The sequence below is a fragment of the Andrena cerasifolii genome, unplaced genomic scaffold (assembly GCF_050908995.1).
Source record: "Andrena cerasifolii isolate SP2316 unplaced genomic scaffold, iyAndCera1_principal scaffold0789, whole genome shotgun sequence".
NCBI lineage: Eukaryota > Metazoa > Arthropoda > Insecta > Hymenoptera > Andrenidae > Andrena > Andrena cerasifolii.
The window spans coordinates 19891-28278 of NW_027485681.1; the positions used below are offsets into that span (position 1 = coordinate 19891).

General features: G+C 20.1%; 1 long non-coding RNA gene across 1 annotated transcript; it reads right to left on the minus strand.

The window, feature by feature from the left end:
- Positions 1-533: 533 nt before the first annotated feature.
- On the minus strand, positions 534-2083 carry LOC143378169 (uncharacterized). The gene is made up of 2 exons (XR_013087739.1): positions 1236-2083; positions 534-922 (listed from the first exon to the last, which is right to left on the minus strand). It is a non-coding gene; the product is annotated as an uncharacterized LOC143378169 (long non-coding RNA).
- Positions 2084-8388: the final 6305 nt, after the last annotated feature.

Consider the following 8388-nt stretch of genomic DNA (forward strand, 5'->3'; position numbering starts at 1 on the left):
CTCTAGATAATTTACCTATTTTTTTCTCTATTTTTTTACCTCTTTGTTTTCTCTATTTATTTACCTATTTTTTCTCTGTTTATTTAACTATTTTTTCCTTTAATTTATTTACCTATTTTTTATTTACCTTTTTGTCTTTGATTTATTTAGCTATTTATCTCTATTCATACACCAATCTTTTCTCTAGATAATTTACCTATTTTTCTCTCTTTATTTACCTATTTTTTCTCTATTTTATTTACCTACTTTTTCTATATTTATTTACCCATTTTTCTCTAGTTATTTACCTACTTTTTTCTCTAGTTTATTTACCTATTTTTCTCTATTTATTCACCTATTTTCTCTATTTATTTATCTATTTTTTCTCTAATATATTTACCTATTTTTTCTCTAGTTTATTTACCTATTTTATCTATTTATTTGCCTATTTTTTCTCTATTTTATTTTCCTATTTTTTTATCTATTTATTTACCTACTTTTTCTCTATTTATTTATCTATTTTTTCTCTAGTTATTTACCTATTTCTTTCTCTCATTTATTTACCTATTTTTTCTCTGTTTAGTTACCTATTTTTTCCTTTAATTTATTTACCTATTTTTTATTTTCCTTTTTTTCTTTGATTTATTTAGCTATTTATCTATATTTATACACCTATTTTTTCTCTAGATAATTTACCTATTTTTCTCTATTTATTTACCTCTTTTTTCTCTATTTATTTACCTATTTTTTCACTATATATTTACCTATTTTTCTCTATCATTTATTTACGTATTTTTTCTCTGTTATTTACCAATTTTTTCCTCTAATTTATTTACCTATTTTTTTATTTACCTTTTTTGTTTGGTTTATTTACCTATTTTTCTCTATTTATTTACCTATTTTTCTCTATTTATTTGCCTATTTTTTTCTCTATTTCATTTACCTATTTTTTATCTATTTATTTACCTATTTTTCTCTATTTATTTACCTCTTTTTTCTCTATTTACTTACCTATTTTTCTCTATATATTTCCCTATTTTTTCTCTAGTGATTTACCTCTTTTTCAGTATTTATTTACCTCCTTTGTTTCCTCTACTTCATTACCTATTTTTTCACTGTTTATTTACCCATTTTTTTCGTATAATTTATTTACCTATTTTTTTATTTACCTTTTTTTATTCATTTAGCTATTTATCTATATTTATACACCAATTTTTTCTGTAGATAATTTACCTATTTTTTCTCTCTTTATTTACCTATTTTTTCTCTATTTTATTTACCTACTTTTTCTCTGTTTATTTACCTATTTTTCTCTATTTATTTACCTCTTTTTTCTCTTTTTATTTACCTATTTTTCTCTAGTTATTTACCTACTTTTTTCTCCAATTTATTTACCTATTTTTCTGTTTATTTACCTTATTTTTCTCTAATTTATTTACCTATTTTTTTATTTACCTTTTTCTTTCATTTATTTAGCTATTTTTCTCTATTTATACACCTATTTTTCTCCAGTTTATTTACATATTTTTCTGTATTTATTCACTAATTTTTTCTCTATTTATGTATCTATTTTTTTCTCTAATTTATTTACCTATTTTTTCTCTAGTTTATGTACCTATTTTATCTATTTATTTGCCTATTTTTTCTCTATTTTATTTACCTATTTTTTTATTTACCTTTTTTCTTTCATTTATTTAGCTATTTTTCTCTATTTATACACCTACTTTTTCTCTAGTTTATTTACCTATTATTCTTTATTTATTCACCTATTTTCTCTATTTATTTATCTATTTTTTTCTCTAATTTATTTACCTATTTTTTCTCTATATATTTACCTATTTTTCTCTCTCATTTATTTACGTATTTTTTCTCTGTTTATTTACCAATTTTTTCCTCTAATTTATTTACCTATTTTTTATTTTCCTTTTTTTGTTTGGTTTATTTACCTATTTATCTATATTTATACACCTATTTTTCTCTAGATAAATTACCTATTTTCTTCTCTATATTTTTACCTCTTTTGTTTTCTCTATTTATTTACCTATTTTTTCTCTGTTTATTTAACTATTTTTTCCTTTAATTTATTTACCTATTTTTTATTTACCTTTTTTTCTTTGATTTATTTAGCTATTATCTCTATTCATACACCAATCTATTCTCTAGATAATTTACCTATTTTTTCCTCTCTTTATTTACCTATTTTTTCTCTATTTTATTTACCTACTTTTTCTATATTTATTTACCTATTTTTCTCTAATTATTTACCTACTTTTTTCTCTAGTTTATTTACCTATTTTTTCCTATAATTTATTTACCTATTTTTTTTATTTATCTTTTTTCTTTCATTTATTTAGCTATTTTTCTCTATTTATACACCTATTTTTTCTCTAGTTTATTTACCTATTTTTCTCTATTTATTCACCTATTTTTTCTCTATTTATTTATCTATTTTTTCTCTAATTTATTTACCTATTTTTCTCTAGTTTATTTGCCTATTTTTAATTTACCTTTTTTTGTTTGGTTTATTTACCTATTTTTTCTCAAGATAATTTACCTATTTTTCAAGATAATTTACCTATTTTGTCTCAAGACAATTTACCTATTTTTTCTCTGTCTATTTGCCTATTTTTTCTCTAAACTATTTACCTATTTTTTCTCTATATATTTACCTATTTTTTCTCTATCATTTATTTACGTATTTTTTTCTCTGTTTATTTACCAATTTTTTTCCTCTAATTTATTACATATTTTTTTATTTACCTTTTTTTGTTTGGTTTATTTACCTATTTTTCTCTATTTATTTACCTATTTTTCTCTATTTATTTGCCTATTTTTTTCTCTAATTTATTTACCTATTTTTTCTCTAGTTTATGTACCTATTTTATCTATTTATTTGCCTATTTTTTCTCTATTTTATTTACCTATTTTTTTATTTACCTTTTTTCTTTCATTTATTTAGCTATTTTTCTCTATTTATACACCTACTTTTTCTCTAGTTTATTTACCTATTTTTCTTTATTTATTCACCTATTTTCTCTATTTATTTATCTATTTTTTTCTCTAATTTATTTACCTATTTTTTCTCTATATATTTACATATTTTTTCTCTCTCATTTATTTACGTATTTTTCTCTATTTATTTACCTATTTTTCTCTATTTATTTGCCTATTTTTTTCTCTATTTCAATTTACCTATTTTTTATCTATTTATTTACCTATTTTTCTCTATTTATTTACCTCTTTTTTCTCTATTTACTTACCTATTTTTTTCTCTATATATTTCCCTATTTTTTCTCTAGTGATTTACCTCTTTTTCAGTATTTATTTACCTCCTTTGTTTCCTCTACTTCATTACCTATTTTTTCACTGTTTATTTACCCATTTTTTCGTATAATTTATTTACCTATTTTTTTTTACCTTTTTTTATTCATTTAGCTATTTATCTATATTTATACACCAATTTTTTCTGTAGATAATTTACCTATTTTTTCTCTCTTTATTTACCTATTTTTTTCTCTATTTTATTTACCTACTTTTTCTCTGTTTATTTACCTATTTTTCTCTATTTATTTACCTCTTTTTTTCTCTTTTTATTTACCTATTTTTCTCTAGTTATTTACCCTACTTTTTTTCTCCAATTTATTTACCTATTTTTTCTGTTTATTTACCTTATTTTTCCTCTAATTTATTTACCTATTTTTTTTATTTACCTTTTTTCTTTCATTTATTTAGCTATTTTTCTCTATTATACACTATTTTTTCTCCAGTTTATTTACATATTTTTCTGTATTTATTCACTAATTTTTTCTCTATTTATGTATCTATTTTTTTCTCTAATTTATTTACCTATTTTTTCTCTAGTTTATGTACCTATTTTATCTATTTATTTGCCTATTTTTTCTCTATTTTATTTACCTATTTTTTTATTTACCTTTTTTCTTTCATTTATTTAGCTATTTTTCTCTATTTATACACCTACTTTTTCTCTAGTTTATTTACCTATTATTCCTTATTTATTCACCTATTTTCTCTATTTATTTATCTATTTTTTTCTCTAATTTATTTACCTATTTTTTCTCTATATATTTACCTATTTTTCTCTCTCATTTATTTACGTATTTTTTCTCTGTTTATTTACAAATTTTTTCCTCTAATTTATTTACCTATTTTTTATTTTCCTTTTTTTGTTTGGTTTATTTACCTATTTATCTATATTTATACACCTATTTTTTCTCTAGATAATTTACCTATTTTCTTCTCTATATTTTTACCTCTTTTGTTTTCTCTATTTATTTACCTATTTTTTCTCTGTTTATTTAACTATTTTTTCCTTTAATTTATTTACCTATTTTTTATTTACCTTTTTTTCTTTGATTTATTTAGCTATTTATCTCTATTCATACACCAATCTATTCTCTAGATAATTTACCTATTTTTTCTCTCTTTATTTACCTATTTTTTCTCTATTTTATTTACCTACTTTTTCTATATTTATTTACCTATTTTTCTCTAATTATTTACCTACTTTTTTCTCTAATTTATTTACCTATTTTTTCCTATAATTTATTTACCTATTTTTTTTATTTATCTTTTTTCTTTCATTTATTTAGCTATTTTTCTCTATTTATACACCTATTTTTTCTCTAGTTTATTTACCTATTTTTCTCTATTTATTCACCTATTTTTTCTCTATTTATTTATCTATTTTTTCTCTAATTTATTTACCTATTTTTTCTCTAGTTTATTTGCCTATTTTTTATTTACCTTTTTTTGTTTGGTTTATTTACCTATTTTTTCTCAAGATAATTTACCTATTTTTTCTCAAGATAATTTACCTATTTTGTCTCAAGACAATTTACCTATTTTTTCTCTGTCTATTTGCCTATTTTTTCTCTAAACTATTTACCTATTTTTCTCTATATATTTACCTATTTTTCTCTATCATTTATTTACGTATTTTTTCTCTGTTTATTTACCAATTTTTTCCTCTAATTTATTTACATATTTTTTTATTTACCTTTTTTTGTTTGGTTTATTTACCTATTTTTCTCTATTTATTTACCTATTTTTCTCTATTTATTTGCCTATTTTTTCTCTAATTTATTTACCTATTTTTTCTCTAGTTTATGTACCTATTTTATCTATTTATTTGCCTATTTTTTCTCTATTTTATTTACCTATTTTTTTATTTACCTTTTTTCTTTCATTTATTTAGCTATTTTTCTCTATTTATACACCTACTTTTTCTCTAGTTTATTTACCTATTTTTCTTTATTTATTCACCTATTTTCTCTATTTATTTATCTATTTTTTTCTCTAATTTATTTACCTATTTTTTCTCTATATATTTACATATTTTTCTCTCTCATTTATTTACGTATTTTTCTCTGTTTATTTACCAATTTTTTCCTCAAATTTATTTACCTATTTTTTTATTTTCCTTTTTTTGTTTGGTTTATTTACCTATTTATCTATATTTATACACCTATTTTTTCTCTAGATAATTTACCTATTTTTTTCTCTATTTTTTACCTCTTTTGTTTTCTCTATTTATTTACCCATTTTTTCTCTGTTTATTTAACTATTTTTCCTTTAATTTATTTACCTATTTTTTATTTACCTTTTTTTCTTTGATTTATTTAGCTATTTATCTCTATTCATACACCAATCTATTCTCTAGATAATTTACCTATTTTTTCTCTCTTTATTTACCTATTTTTTCTCCATTTTATTTACCTACTTTTTCTATATTTATTTACCTATTTTTCTCTAGTTATTTACCTACTTTTTTCTCTAATATATTTACCTATTTTTTCTTATAATTTATTTACCTATTTTTTTTATTTACCATTTTTCTTTCATTTATTTAGCTATTTTTCTCTATTTAAACACCTATTTTTCTCTAATTTATTTACCAATTATTTCTCTGTTTATTACCTATTTTTTCCTGTAATTTATTTATCTATTTCTTCCTCTAATTTATTTACCTATTTTTCTCTATTTATTCACCTTTTTTTCTCTATTTATTTATCTATTTTTTTCTCTAATTTATTTACCTATTTTTTCTCTAGTTTATTTACCTATTTTTGTCTATTTATTTGCCAATTTTTTTCTCAATTTTACTTACCTATTTTTTTTATCTATTTATTCACCTACTTTTTCTCTATTTATTTATCTATTTGTTCTGTAGTTATTTACCTATTTCTTTCTCTCATTTATTTACCTACTTTTTCTCTGTTTAGTTACCTATTTTTTTCCTCTAATTTATTTACCTATTTTTTTATTTACCTTGTTTCCTTGATTTATTTAGCTATTTTTCTCTATTGATACACCTATTTTTCTCTAGTTCATTTACCTATTTTTATCTATTTATTTGCCTATTTTTTCTCTACTTTATTTACCTATTTTTTATCTATTTATTTACCTTTTTTTCTCTATTTATTTACCTCTTTTTTCTCTATTTATTTACCTATTTTGTCTCAAGACAATTTACCTATTTTTTCTCTGTCTATTTGCCTATTTTTTCTCTAAACTATTTACCTATTTTTCTCTATGTATTTACCTATTTTCTGTTTTTATTTACCGCCTTTGTATTCTCTACTTCATTACCTATTTTTCACTATTTCTTTATCTATTTTTTTCTCTAATTTATTTGCCTATTTTTTTTCTGTTTAGTTACCTATTTTTTCCTCTAATTTATTTACCTATTTTTTTATTTACCTTTTTTTCCTTGATTTATTTAGCTATTTTTCTCTATTTATACACCTATTTTTCTCTAATTTATTTCCCAATTATTTCTCTGTTTATTTACCTATTTTTTCCTGTAATTTATTTGTCAATTTTTTCCACTAATTTATTTACCTATTTTTCTCTATTTATTCACCTATTTTTCTCTATTTATTTATCTATTTTTTTCTCTATTTTATTTATCTATTTTTATCTATTTATTCTCCTACTTTTTCTCTATTTATTTATCTATTTGTTCTGTAGTTATTTACCTATTTCTTTCTCTCCTTTATTTACCTACTTTTTCTCTGTTTAGTTACCTATTTTTTTCTCTAGTTTATTTACCTATTTTTCTCTATTTATTCACCTATTTTCTCTATTTATTTATCTATTTTTTCTCTAATATATTTACCTATTTTTTCTCTAGTTTATTTACCTATTTTTATCTATTTATTTGCCTATTTTTTCTCTATTTTATTTTCCTATTTTTTTATCTATTTATTTACCTACTTTTTCTCTATTTATTTACCTCTTTTGTTTTCTCTATTTATTTACTTATTTTTCTCTAGTGATTTACCTCTTTTTCAGTATTTATTTACCTCCTTTGTTTCCTCTACTTCATTACCTATTTTTTCACTGTTTATTTACCCATTTTTTCGTATAATTTATTTGCCTATTTTTTCTCTATTTTATTTACCTATTTTTTTATTTACCTTTTTTCTTTCATTTATTTAGCTATTTTTCTCTATTTATACACCTACTTTTTCTCTAGTTTATTTACCTATTTTTCTTTATTTATTCACCTATTTTCTCTATTTATTTATCTATTTTTTTCTCTAATTTATTTACCTATTTTTTCTCTATATATTTACATATTTTTCTCTCTCATTTATTTACGTATTTTTCTCTGTTTATTTACCAATTTTTTCCTCAAATTTATTTACCTATTTTTTTATTTTCCTTTTTTTGTTTGGTTTATTTACCTATTTATCTATATTTATACACCTATTTTTTCTCTAGATAATTTACCTATTTTTTTCTCTATTTTTTACCTCTTTTGTTTTCTCTATTTATTTACCCATTTTTCTCTGTTTATTTAACTATTTTTTCCTTTAATTTATTTACCTATTTTTTATTTACCTTTTTTTCTTTGATTTATTTAGCTATTTATCTCTATTCATACACCAATCTATTCTCTAGATAATTTACCTATTTTTTCTCTCTTTATTTACCTATTTTTTCTCCATTTTATTTACCTACTTTTTCTATATTTATTTACCTATTTTTCTCTAGTTATTTACCTACTTTTTTCTCTAATATATTTACCTATTTTTTCTTATAATTTATTTACCTATTTTTTTTATTTACCTTTTTTCTTTCATTTATTTAGCTATTTTTCTCTATTTAAACACCTATTTTTCTCTAATTTATTTACCAATTATTTCTCTGTTTATTTACCTATTTTTTCCTGTAATTTATTTATCTATTTCTTCCTCTAATTTATTTACCTATTTTTCTCTATTTATTCACCTTTTTTTCTCTATTTATTTATCTATTTTTTTCTCTAATTTATTTACCTATTTTTTCTCTAGTTTATTTACCTATTTTTGTCTATTTATTTGCCAATTTTTTTCTCAATTTTACTTACCTATTTTTTTTATCTATTTATTCACCTACTTTTTC